The sequence below is a fragment of the Chaetodon trifascialis genome, chromosome 2, assembly GCF_039877785.1.
Source record: "Chaetodon trifascialis isolate fChaTrf1 chromosome 2, fChaTrf1.hap1, whole genome shotgun sequence".
Classification (NCBI taxonomy): domain Eukaryota; kingdom Metazoa; phylum Chordata; class Actinopteri; order Chaetodontiformes; family Chaetodontidae; genus Chaetodon; species Chaetodon trifascialis.
In genome coordinates, this window is record NC_092057.1 from 16332279 (window position 1) to 16346616 (window position 14338).

Below are 14338 nucleotides of genomic sequence, written 5' to 3' on the forward strand. Positions count from 1 at the left end.
TAGTTTGTTAAATGTGTTTTAATAGAGTAAATCATTGCAGTGTAGTCTGAATACATGAACTACATACATGGACTGAGTCTAAAAAAAACTCTTGCCAACAGGTTACACTGATGTGACCTAGAAGAAAAGCTTTTTTTTTTCCTTTTGAGCACGAGCCCAGCCCACTGTGGACAAACACTTACAAAAAAAGTGGTCAAAAAGAGAGTTTCTTAGCAGCACCAGTGCAGAGTAGTAACCACACAGCAGTGATGGAGGTGGTAACATTCTGTCTTAGCAGCAGCCCCCATAGTGGATGCTGCTATTTTATAACTCTGCTGCATTGCAGGGCTATTTCCCCCACAACCATGGCTGCTGTTGCATAAGAACTGACGGCATCATGGCGGATTTTAAGGAGCCCTAAGAGGGTGAGGGTGGAGGAGGCTTGGGTGGGATTTGCCTGAGGAAAAAAGAAAAGTTAGGAAAGAATGAAAAAAGTTTTTTGGAAGGACTGAGGACTGAGGTGGAGAGTGAAGCTGAGAAAGAAAGAAAGAAAGAAAGAAAGAAAGAAAGAAAGAAAGAAAGAAAGAAAGAAAGAAAGAAAGAAAGAAAGAAAGAAAGAAAGAAAGAACACTGACAGCTCGATTGCTGGCTGTGCCTAGAGGTAGGGCAGACATGTGGTAAGGGGGTGGGGGTGGCCCAGGGGATGAGTCACAGTGAAGGAGTGTGTGTGTGTGTGTGTGTGTGTGTGTGTGTGTGTGTGTGTGTGTGTGTGTGTTTCAGAGAGAGAGAGACAGAGAGACGCAGTAGGACGTGCATAGAGACTGAAATGCACTTACTTTATCTCTCTCTCCACCCTCCTTCCACTCAACCCTGAAATATCACAGAAACATTTCTATATTTGTGTGCACACGTGTGTGTGTGTGTGTGTGTGTGTGTGTGTGTGTGTGTGTGTGTGTGTGTGTGTGTGTGTGTGTGAGTGTCGACGTGTATTACTCATGTTGTGGGGACAAGAATCTGTTTGTGACACATTTCAGGGACTCATCTTTTCTTATGGGGACAAACTACAAGTCCCCAGAACATAAATCATTCAATTTTAGAGTGAAGACGTTTGGGTTAGGGTTAGGGTAAGGTTTGGGTTCAGGTGAAGGTAAGGGTTAGGGTTAGACAAATCTGGGGAAGTCTGGAGGGATACTCTTGTTCCGGGTAGTGCAGTGGGGCCCAGCACACAACATCACAGCTTTTAGCAGTGACGTTGCACTGCAGGACTGGCTCCTATCTCTGCTGACATGTCCATTTCCGATAAATTGCACATCCATCTAGTCAATATAACGGATTTTAGTCAATCAAAATAAGTTTTTCTTATCCATCTCCTTCATAGATATATGGACACTATGTCATCATGGCAACATTTGTGCGTGTATGCATGAGACAATAAATAGAGCAGACATTGTACTTAAACCACAGGTTCTCCTTCACAGCTGTTGATCAGATTAGATTTTGTAGCACCTTACTGTATAAAATAACTGCAAAATCATTGTCGAAACAAATACTCTAAAGACTCTTTAATTATTTATGATAGTATGTGCTATTACAAATGTATTTTTTACCTGATATTACCTCCACAAGCATGGCTGGTGGTGACTGTCGTGTCATAGTAGTCGTGGTTGATCTTCTGGCAGATCAAGTACCACTTGTATAGGGTTGATGTCTGTATGATGTGTCCTTTATTCTGTAGTTCGCCGCAGGTTTCCTCTACTGATTTGTGGTCTTACTGCTGCTGTCATGAAGTGCAAGACTAATTTCATTGCACAAACAATTAAGTTTTCCTGTTTGTCCTTATGTGTTACTTGGTGTATGCTAGTCCTTGAAAGCATCGTGCTGTGCTATCCTTTATTAGCTTATACCAACCGCCTGAATACATTATTCCCTGCAATGGGTTAAATGACTGAAGTATGGCCCTCTCTTCCCCCAGACGTCCATGGAATCAGTTTCACAGCAGCTGTGGAGGGACAGTGGAGGAACTGAGCCTTTCTGATGCATTAAAACAGAAAATGTATCCAGAGGGCTCAGCTGCACTGAATGGGCTGCTCTGTGGTGCGGTCACGGTGTCTAAATTGTGGTTACAAACAACATGTGGCAAAACTTGCATATCTATGGTTATTGTGAGAAATACGAGAGAGAGAGAGAGAGAGGGAGAGGGAGAGAGAGAGAGAGAGAGAGAGAGAGAGAGAGAGAGAGAGAGAGAGAGAGAGAGAGAGAGAGAGAGAGAAACTGTTCAAAAAATATGTAACTGTGGATATTTCAATGCTTCACATATTATCATGTTTTCATATTTTGCAGTATTTTTACATAACCATTGACCATTGAGCAATATCTGCTGTCAAGATCATGGGAGAGAAAGGAAATAAAGAGAGGTGGAAAATGTGTGACATGTCGTGTATGTACTCAAGAGTCAACAACTTGTGACTACGTCATGTGGTTTTCTCATAAAATCTGCCACTCAGGTCATGGTGCCAGTCTTACAGTCCAGGTCTCAAAAGCATTTTGATTATTTCTGTTTTCTGGAATACAAGCAGTATCAACAAATGTCAATTCAGTTAATTCTATGCAATTTTTAAAAAGATTTCTAGATCACATTTCTGGGGCCAAAGTGACAGCAAACAATAAGTGATGGCTGACAATCGTGTTGAAACTAAATATTTCTCATCTTTAAGGAAATATTGATCTTGATGTATTCTTTAGTTTTTTCTAAGACTCCAACATCAAACTAAAGTATGAGTACCCCCACTCTACACTTGTGCTCATGTGATGCAGAATACCCATCAGGCATTTCTCTTTCTTCCTCTCTCTCTCTCTCTCTCTCTCTCTCTTTCTCTCTCTCTCTCTCTCTCTCGTATCCACCCATGCAGACACACACGTGAATGTTGCAGCATGATGGAGAATACCCCAGTTGTAGTTCTAGGTTTGGGTGTAGAGAGCAGCTTATCACAGCGGCCGTGTGAGATAAGAACCAGGAGAGAGCACAGGATTTCACTGCCTGAACAAGTGCACAATGACAACAGCAAACAAATGCAGCAGATAAACAAAATCCCATCCAGACACGTAGATTATCTATTGTTAACTGCTCAGCATCACTTTATCTGCCCTCCTTTTACTGCATTATCCTTTTCTCTTTCTTTGGCCACCACTTTTTAACAGTGTTCATGCTGCATTACTGACAAGGAGATAACAAAGCGGCGAACTGACAGAAAGGAACTGCCAATACAAGAAAACACTGAAGTTCATGCAGTGTATTTTCTAAAGTACAAATGTTGATTTTGTTTCATTCTCAGCATGTTATTCACTCAGATAAGATGCATATTTTGATGGCCTCCAATGATATCAACAACATGTGCATGATCACATTTGATTGTTAAATGGGTCAAGTGGAAAAAAAGCTGCCAGCTCGCTAATATGAAGAGACATTTTTAGAGGTGAACAGCAGCTCCACATTGAGAGCCTGGTGCAGACTGGGCCATGACTGCTTCTTTCATCAGATTCAGTGAATTTAGATTAGAAAAAAAAACTCTAATGATCCCTCAGGGGAAAACTGTTAAACATACACAATACAAAGGATAGTAATGCAGGCCATGCAGAAGAATATTTTCCCCTTTAGGCTGATTTTGGAGCAGTTTTTGGGTGAGAGCATCATCAGTCAGCGCTGGTATGAGGAAATTGTGTTACTCAGTGACATTTTGATGTGTTGTTTTCCAGGGGAAATCTTTGCATTTTAGATGATTCAGATGCTGTCATTTTCCAAGAATCACATCACAATCACAGAGTCACCCAAGAATCACATCTTGGAAATATATGCATAACTGCTAATTTTGGGAAGAATATTTTGTATGGAAATGGTCAACTGTAAAAGATACACGGTACAGAATAACACTGTGTGACTCACAACTGTAAGGCTCATACAACCAATGAAGTCAAAAAGTCCTCGCAGTTTGTTTCTACTTCAGTAATGTAGGGCAAGACTATAATCTAGACTTATTAACAAACCAATCAAAGGATGGCAGCGCCCGGTCTTCATCTAATTTTTTAGGCTTACATTGTGTACATAGGGTTTCTGGTGCACCAGACATGGGCAGTTATAAAGAAATGAAACTGGGCTAAAAGAAGTGTTTAAAAACCAATTCCAACAGACTCTTTCACTTCTATATTGTCTTTGTCACACAAATGGCATCTGTGTTACCACAAATAATTTGGGGTTTTTTTGTCAGCTCCTCATTCGGAGGGTATTTTTTCATTGCAGTGGAGATTATAAACATCTTATATAACACCGCACCTAGAGTAAAAGAAAAAAAAGCCCCTGATGATTTATCATTTACAATTCAGAATATTATACATCGTCACTCAGGGAATTCCCTCCACCCATATGAGTGAAATGTAGTTCCATTGTGCCATGCAAGGAGGTGCTGTAATGGGATGCACTTCTACATGTTGTCCACAGAGGGGCAGCAGTGTTACCAGAGTGCTGCTCTCATTGCCATGACTGCAATGCAAGCCAAGGTCTCTTTCAAGGGCGCACATCATATCTGCAAAGTCACACGAAAAGCAGGGAGAGGCTGTATGGGCGTTTTCACTGCGAGCAAACAGAGTAATACAGAGCAGGAGAAGATTCTTTCAGTCGAGACAAATTTGTTGATTAAATCTAACACCGGCACAAGAGTTTACACCCTGCTGCAGTTGCAAAAATTCGACATTGAATTTCTGGATACAAGCAGAAATAAACTTCAAGCACAGATTAATATAGGCAAAGGGTGTTTGGCAAGTCTGCTGACGTAAAAGTCTTTATTTAACCGTCCCTGCTGGACGACTGCTGGACATAATGGCTGCTGCTTGTTTTGTTGTAAATATGATTTTCTTCCTAGGAAATGGCTAAATTCTCACTGTGCTGTTTGTAATTGAAAATTGTGGGAATGACGAAGCACAGTTTTCGAAGGCAGAGAGTGTGTTGTGCTGAGAGTGAGCAGGAGGGCCGTCATAAGTCTCTCCCAGCCTTACCTTTTTATAGCCATCAAATATGCATGGACCCTTTGAGTGTACATGTAATGTATTCACAGATCTCCACTGCACCGGAAAGCTCGCTATCAGCAGTTTGTGTGTGTGTGTGTGTGTGTGTGTGTGTGTGTGTGTGTGTGTGTGTGTGTGTGTGTGTGTGTGTGTGTGTGTGCGCGCATCCATAATGAGACACAAAACATAATCAATAAACACTGATTCATTGTCTTGTGGAAGAAGGGAGTTACAAAGGAGGAACGGAGGGACTCTGGTGGTGGCATGTTCGGTGTCTGTCAGCAATAGTGTGAGAAATTTAAAGTTAAATACGAGAATATATCAAAAAAGGTTCTTTTCAGAATAACGTATTGTCATACCCTGAAAACATATTTGTAAGCAAATAAAATCACAGAGCAAGACAGCTGTCATTGTGATTTGGTATTGTTGGTGGTGAGTGTGTTTCACTGCATCCTGTTTACCCCGTGTGCAACGTGCATCCTGTGCAAAGAAGCAAGGACATGACTTTAGCATCAGTCCATTCAAACACCACGTCTGACCATCTGCTAACCCCGGTGGTGGCGGAAGAAGGCTATAAAGATCCTTTAAGTAAAAGTAGTAAGACCACAAAGCAAAAATTCTCCATTACAAGTAAAAGTCATGGGGAGATCTCAAATGTTTTTCCTTGCTTGCTCACTCCCTTTCTTTCATCCTATGGCAATGGACATATGGGGGACATGCACACACACACACACACACACACACACACACACACACACACACACACACACACACACACACACACACACACACACACACCCTTTCTCATTGGACATGAGCCATAGGTGGTTACTGTAAGATTGCACTGTCAGCCCAATCTTTATCACCAAAGAGATAGATGGTGTGTGTGTGCGTGTGTGTGTGTGTGTGTGTGTGTGTGTGTGTGTGTGTGTGTGTGTGTGTGTGTGTGTGTGTGTGTGTGTGTGACAGTAAATAAAGGGTGGTGGGATAACTGCACCTCATAAAGCTACTAACCATGACCCGTTGAGTATTGATCACTGCACCAAGGGCCACTTTAATTGGCATGCACACAGATACACACACACGTACATGCCTGCATACATGTACAGACATGTACGCACACACGCACACATACATGCTGTTACCTGCGCCCATGTGTATTGCTGATGCAGAGTCTCCTTGTCATTATTATTTATAGAGCCTGCAGCTAACGGTTATCTAATAGATAGATAGACTGGTTTATAAATGATGGCCTGACAACATTTTCATTGTAGCTTATTCTTTTTATGTTTAGTACTTTGTAGCAATTTGTTTGAGAAAGCGGTTTACAAAGATATTTAACATACCATCATTATGACTCTCAGGAATATGAGTGTTAATGTGGCTAGTTTATCCCGCCAAGTTGGACAACAGAGGGTTCTCTAATTTAAGTAACAACGCTTTCAGCCAAACACTCTCGGCTATTAATTAGGGTGACTTCACAGAAAAGCCAATACACACGCTCTCTCTCTCTCTCTCTCTCTCTCTCTCTCTCACACACACACACACACACACACACACGCTTCTACTTCTATCCTTGTGAGGACTCTCACTGTCCCAAAATGTCCTCACTCTGTAGTTATAAACTTGTTCTGGTTCTCACTATGTAGCAAGTACAAGTACACACACACACACACACACACACACACACACACACACACACACACACACACACACACACATACACACACACGTACACACAAACACCTATACACGCGTGCGTACACACACACACACACACACACACTTTCCTCTGTTCCTTTTCTGTGCTCACTTGTCAGCTCTCTCCTTGATGCTCCCATGCTCAGAAGAGGACACACACACACATATTCATATACGCTTAGATGAACACACACACACACACACACACACACACACACACACACACACACACACACACACACACACACACACACACACACACAGAGTCACAAGTAGGCACTCTAAATGCTGGGGGTGGTGGGTCTCATATCTCATGCATCACTGTCCATGTTGGCTCTTCTTCATCTCCTTGTTTTCTTTTCTCACCTGACTGAGAACTCTGTTCAGCTCTGTTGTCAGTCCAGCTTTTCTCCTCTACCATCAGCTGAAACGATGCCAGGTTGGACACTTCAAGTGTGCTTTTAATACGGGTAAAATAAAGATATGTGTTTTGAAGTCCTGTCTGATTTGTCTCCATTGAATAGAATAGCCATGAAAAGATTAGATTTGGGCTGAAAAAGGTAAAACGTTTTTTTTCTTTTGCTGCCAAGCTTCCAGTCGCTCCACAGAATCGACAGAACACTAAACCGACCCTCTAACAGGACAGTTTTACTGTCAGCAAGCCCTGATAGAACGTCAGAAGACGTGTCTTATTTCCAAACCTTTATCATTGATTGTAGAAAATAGCTTTTCCTCTTGTGGAAAAAAAGCACTGACAACCTTGTTCTGTTCAGCACCTCGTCTGTAAATGACAGTCATCTCCTCTCATGCACCTCAAAGCAGCATCTGTCTGGACAGGGTTGACCTCTCTGAGGTGCTGCGCAGGAAACTGCCTCCAGTGTAGTTTGTCTCCTCAAGTGAACACGACACTTTGGTCCCGATCCAACTTTCTATGCTTCCTTTGTTTCTCTTTGGGGGTGTGTGAGGAGGCAGTATCACTTTATGATGATAAGCTAATGCAAGCATTCACAGCTGAGCAAGCCTGGACTCACTGCACTTTGACCACACCTATTAAATTTGTAATACATCGTCAGATATTGTCATTTGAGCTGGTTAAAGCTGATTCATTAAAGTGGCAAACCACTGATGATGTTGAAGATGTTGTCACTTATTTTTCACTCTGTTTCTGCGTTTCATTGTGTCCAGTAGAAATGCCATAATGTCTCTGTGTAAGAAATGTTACAGTTGTATTCACGCAAACAAGTGCATCTAGGGACTGGCTGCATAAGTTCTACAAATGTGAATCTTTAGTCCTCCTTCATATGGGTGTAGAGGGGTAAGTTTTAATCTGCTTCAGTCACAGTAGCTTTTTTTGAGCTACTTTGGGTTACTGGGGCAGGGCTGTCCCATCTGCATAACACTATTTCAAAGCTAAATAGGTCATTACAGATTTCATACAAAAACTGTATCTTAAATCAGAGAAATCCAAATCTCTGCTGTTGCTGTCCACTGCATTACCTTCATGCTCATATTTGGTTGTGCCGTGGGCGTGCAACCAGCTCCCACCATCCTGTCACGTTCCTCTCTTCCCTGCATTGCTCCGTGACAGTTCTACTGCACTAGCTTTCTAGGGCACGATGCGCTCCACTCTGGATGTTTTCCAAGTGTTTTTGTAGAGGGGAGTGGGGGGCCCAGCCTCCTGCAGTATTTTATTCCTATTTCAGACAGGTACACAGGGACGATACAGCGAAGATTGAAGGCAGAGAGCATTTGAAGTGCTCACACCCTTCAGTCAAAGTGTGTGGACAATACTGTCCTGTGACTGCACTGCCGGGGCCACAGTGAGGACACAAAATTGTCTGGAGCACCTGCATTCAGTAAGGTGCAGTCCTGGCTATGTTTTTCCATCCACAGACGGCACAGTGATGCTTGCTGCACTTTGACTCAGTCCCCAAACTGTGCCCTACTTGTCCTTTTGTCTCACTTATCAAGGCCAAGTGAAGAAATCCAGTTTAGCATATACCGTCAGCTCACTTGTTTAGGTTTTAAACACAAGCAAGCATCGTCCCTTCTCTCTGGAGTGTTTCCAGTTGTCACACTGAGCTGCTTCCTTCGCCACCTCTTCGGCCTGCTGTTGGTCCTCAGGGAGCGAGTGATCTCTTGACACCACAATATGGCAACCTCTGACGCCACGCAAGTTAAAGCCTCTGATTTTAATGTTGAACTGAGCGATAAGTCTTTATGCTGCTGAGTGGGTTTTGGATGGATTAAACCTTTTCAATGTCTACTCATTCCTGTGTTAAAATTTTGATATATTTTACAAAGCTCAGATACAGGGTTTTTATGTGACAACTAAGACACACTTTAGGCTGCATACTTTCTCCTTCAGGACTTTTACTTGAATGTTTCTGGTCTGTCACTACTACCTGAAATGCAAATGTTCAGTCATGTCTCTGGCTTGTTATTCTCACACAAACGTGCCGCAATAAACCCAATGAATACACACACAAAAAGCAAAATCCAAATAAGTAAAAACACCATGCAAAAATGTCAACACACAAAAAAAACTCGACTCAGGTGAAGAAAGGGCTCAGTTTGTTTTAAGAGATGAGAAAAAGCTACAATGAATGGAGCACAACTGCTGGTGATGGAATACAGATGTCTCAAACGTGGAAAATATCCTCCATTTTTCAAAATGTTATCAGTTTAAATGCATCAATGACTACAATGTAGTCAGTTTTTCCCTTCACCAGCTTTGGCTAATTCAGTAGGTTTAGTCAGTGCTGTGCTGGCCATCTGGCATACATCCCGGTTGGCTGCTGCACCGGTGGGCTATCAAAAAAATCCCAAAAGTTTTCAGCAGCCCATCTGGCCCCGCCTGTGTCTTTACCGGCCCCTCTTAAGGTGTGCAAGAGAGCGTGCTGCGTGTCTGTTCCAAGACTGGGCTCACTGGCCAATCACAACCAAATAACATCAGCGCTCCCTCATTTTCATTTTATTTATTATTTTTAATTGATTCAAATGTTACAGATGAGATACTGCAAAACTGGTGCTGCAAAACAATTGAAAGTGACCTATTTTATGGAGCTATTCACTAGCTGTTAGCCTACATTTTGGCCTTGGAGACGGAAGGACTAAACTTTCACTTCACTGAGTGCAGTTTTGCATTGAGACACCATAGTGTTTCATGTGAATCTGCAGGTATGAGCGCAAAGTTATAGTACATAAATGTATAAATAATCCCCACTGATAATTCACTGCCAAGTAGTTTTACTTGTGCTCAATTAATTCTCTTGTGGACCTGCATGATGGCGCCACCTATGCTAGTTATGAGATGTGGGACTTTTCTGAAAAACCCAGTAAAGTCAGCTAGGTATTCAGCTATTCTGCAAGCTATTCCCTTCATAAGACCATTTTATAGCATGCTGTAAATCTCTGAGGCAGTCAATCAACCAGTCAGTCAGTCTGCTCGCTGCATGAAGCCGTGAAGCTGTGATGCCTTTACGCATTGCAGCAGTACACACCTCCCTCTGTCTGGAACTTCAGAGGTCCTCTATGGGTTGATGGACACACACACACACACACACACACACACACACACACACACACACACACACACACACACACACACACACACACACACACACACACACACACACACACACACACACACAGCTACATGCAATCCCTCCACCTCTGTCCCTCCTTCTTTCCCTCCCTTTGCCTCCTCTTTTTCCCTCTTTCAGTGTCTCTGGGGACCTCAGAGTGCAGCAGGCATGATGGACAGCAGACTAATATCCAAAGCTAACGACTCCTCCCCTCTGACTTCACAGAATAGCCTGACAGAGGCCACTGTGCCCTTCACATGGAGGAATATGACCCACTACAGTATGGAGGAAACGCTGGTAACGATACGGCTTAAAAGCATGAGCAAAAAGGAGAGCTACGCTACAAAATTATCAATATTGTAATCTCTACTTTAAAATATGAATACTGTGCCTCTGCATGACAGACAGAGATTTGAAATTTTCTAGTTAGCAGTCACTAAAGACATCACCAGGACATCACATCACCACCACAGACAGGTTCAAACATTGACTCTGAGGCACTACTGCCCCAATGACTTCACATCACACCAAATACATTTAACAATGTAACGTTAATTTATGAATTAATTTTTAAGATCAATGCAGTGTGTTCATCCGGTCAGGTGTAAGAAGGGTGCATTTGAAGGAGGAACTTTGCTGGTTTACTGGTGGATTAGACAACATGTGCTACTGCATACATGGTCTCTCCTCTCAATAGTCTTTCTTGGGGGATATCAGTGTGCAGTTCAAAGCTTCATTTTGACATTGACATTCTGCTGGCTTGCACATTACATCACAGTGAATGGGATTTCATACACGTACCTCGTATATCCTCCAATGTACCTCGGTAGATGATACTCCATGAATCAGAGGTGGTATAGGGGCCATGAGGTGAGACAGCTGGCTCTTTGTCAGCAAAACTGTTCTTTATGCACAGAGATGACTGCTATGAAGACTGTAATAATGAAACTCATTCATGAACAAGACATTTTAGGATTTCCGTGTCCTCCATTTACAGGAAAATAAGATTAAAAAGACAAATATCAGCTGAAATATCAGACGGCACGAGCACACAGATGCACCAGTCCAGAAAATAGGTCTGATGCTCTGCTGTAGTGGCAGGTAACTACAAATGAATGTATTCAAAAGGATCTTGAAAGGATTTCAAAAGGCCATTCAATGAGGATCTACTGATGCAGACACCTAAATCGCTGCCTTTTTGCTACATCCTGCCTCGAGAAATGGCACAGCGGCACTCAGGTGCTGTCCTGTGACATAATCCGCCTTTCATTTGACTGCAGCAGCGCCAACAGGCAGAAGTTCAGCATCCAGTACTGTGCTGTATTTCAATATCAGCTCATCTTTGTCCCAGGGCAACAGCTTCAGCAGATCAGATGCAGGTAAGGATGGACATATGGAGGGTGAACTAGAAATATCTCTGTTATCAGTGGCATTGGCCTAACTCAATACAAAAGCAAGGGGTGTGGTGATTTCTTTATGCTCACGCAATTCACTAATACAGTTTTCATTTAAAATGTGTGTTTTCATACTGCTGTTGGTCTTGGCTTAAAGTTTCTGGCTCCAAAATGTTATTCCTTCCTTTAAGTTATAATTTCCAAACAAGTTAGAGTAGCAGATGTATTAATGTTGGAATATTCGAATAATTAAGTGGATTTGTGAAGTGAGCAAGAAAAACAGCACTATGGCTGTGTTTTCATGTGACAGCAGTGCTATATAAATTTGCCCTTTTTTGAATGGCATACAGTCCCTGTGGAGTTCTGCCATACATATTTTGGTACAGAATGCTAATGCACTTTTCAAATGACATTCATTGCAATTATTTTTGTGCTTCATAGGTTGCCACAGCATCAGTGTATATCGAGTGCGTTGATTCTAGCAGCATCAAGCATAGACTGGCAACTTTTGCTATTTTGGCACATATTCCTGGTGACTCATTACCTGGACAGAGGCCACATGCTGACATGTGGACAATAAAGGAAAATACAATTTGAACTCCTGTTGTGAGATGAACAAAGAATGAAAAACAACAATAAAATATGCATATCACTATGCACAAAGAGACAGAACAGTATGGGGTGCCAGATTACCACCTGGCTGATTGAAGACAGTGTGATTAAAAGTGCAAAGTATCCACGGAAGCACTGAGTGAAACACTGTTTAAATCATCATAGATTACAACAATCCAGATTTGGAAAACTCAACATTCTTATTAAAGTCCGTTGTGGGGGTTTATAGTAAATGGGGCTGTGACAAAGAGAGATATGAGGCTACACCGTTAGAGGAGAACATCTTGTTGTTGCATTCAGTTTGGAAACAATGGTTCAATGTATTTGGGTCAAGAGCAAAAGATGCCAACTTCTCTCTTTGAAACCAAGAGACAATAAATCATAAGCACTTAAAAAATAAACAAAACTCATGATGGTGGTCAGTTGGAGGACCACATTGACAGTGTGTATCCGTGTATGTACGTGTGTGTGAGTGGGAGAGAGAGAGAGAGAGAGAGAGAGAGAGAGAGAGAGAGAGAGAGAGAGAGAGAGAGAGAGAGAAAGACAGAGAGAGAGAGGGAGAGAGCTTGCACACTGTTGTTTCCAAGCATTTCTAGGCTATAAGCAAGGTGATGGATGCTTGTGCCACAGTGTGTTGACTGGACACAGCCTTCTGCTTCTTGATTAATTGATGGGAGATGCAGCAGTTCAAGTTCCCCTTGGTCCTCTCTGTGCTCTCTGCTTGCCTGCCTCACCATTTGTGTGAAGTGTGCCAACATTACTATGAGGTAAAAAGCAAGGACATTGTCAGGCTTATTTTGGAGCTAACGGTTTCGTCGCGCCTCAGAAATGAGGTTAGATAAAAGTGATATTCTTTGTCCTTTGTCTTTGTTCAGGTCTTGCTCTGTTTCTGTTGGGTATATAACTAAGTAATTGAATGCTACCATAACAGCAAGATTATGTTTAACACCTCCATAGCGTATTAGGATTTTCTTGGTGGTTTTGGAATATTTCTGCCCCCTAGAGGTCAATAATAATAATAATAAGAAGAAGAAGAATCAAGCTTTAATACTAGTTGTTAAATGCTATAAACAGTCAGATGATCATACAAATTGTAAGCAAACCCCAATTTAACCATGTCATCCATATCACATATTTAAATGTGAAACAAGAGAAAGTGCACCAAAAATGTTTGTAAAAATTGTTCATTGCAGACAACAGCTGCAGGGAACCAAATGGAGAGTTTAGGCCAAAACTTCAGTTTGTGCATTGATTTTCTCTCTCGTATATATAAAGGATAAGTAAGTATGAGAAACCTAGGGGATCGAGGGTTATCTGTCCGACTGGATTTACAGTAATGCCACCACATCCCATGTAGACCTCATCCATTCACATGTTAACATGACTGAATGATCAACAAAACTGCAAAAATAAAACTCCAAGATGTGAAATAAATTGTGAAATAGTCCATATATATGAAAATCAGTCAATATTGACTTCTGGAGCAGCTCAGTTTTTCCAGCCTGCCAAGATAATATTTTCAAGGGACTGTTGAGACAGCTGACATTGCACCACAGTAGATCTTTCATCTGCTGGTGGAAAATGAAATTCAAAAATCAAATATCAAATATTGTTTACCTGCCTGAAACTTATCTTGAGAACGAACATTTTAGTCACCAACACTGAAAAACAAAACACAGTCCAGCTGCTCTCTGACAGTTTTGTCCAGTCATTAAAGCTGCTCTCCGAAGCATTTTTTGAGTCTTTCATCTCACTGTTTTGGTTTAGTTTCTTCAACCTTGTTTCCAGCAGCAGGTATTTCAGCAAAAAAGCTCTGATAAAACCACTGAAAACAACCTGCCCAACGCCAAAAAGCAGACAGAGACATTTCGCGAATAGCCGGTGAACATGATGGAGAATTTAGCAGCTTAAGAGCCGGATGTTTCCCTCAGGAGGTGGTGGAGACCAAAACAGAGCTAAAAAGAAAGTTATTGGACTTATGTTTGACAAGTGGTCAAACACATGACTCCA

At 41.9% G+C, this 14338-nt stretch overlaps 1 protein-coding gene across 1 annotated transcript in view; it reads left to right on the plus strand.

Annotated features, from left to right (window-relative positions):
• Positions 1-14338, plus strand: part of shoc2 (SHOC2 leucine rich repeat scaffold protein) — a 370366-nt gene that overhangs the window by 331640 nt on the left and 24388 nt on the right. The gene's annotated exons all lie outside the window — the stretch shown is intronic.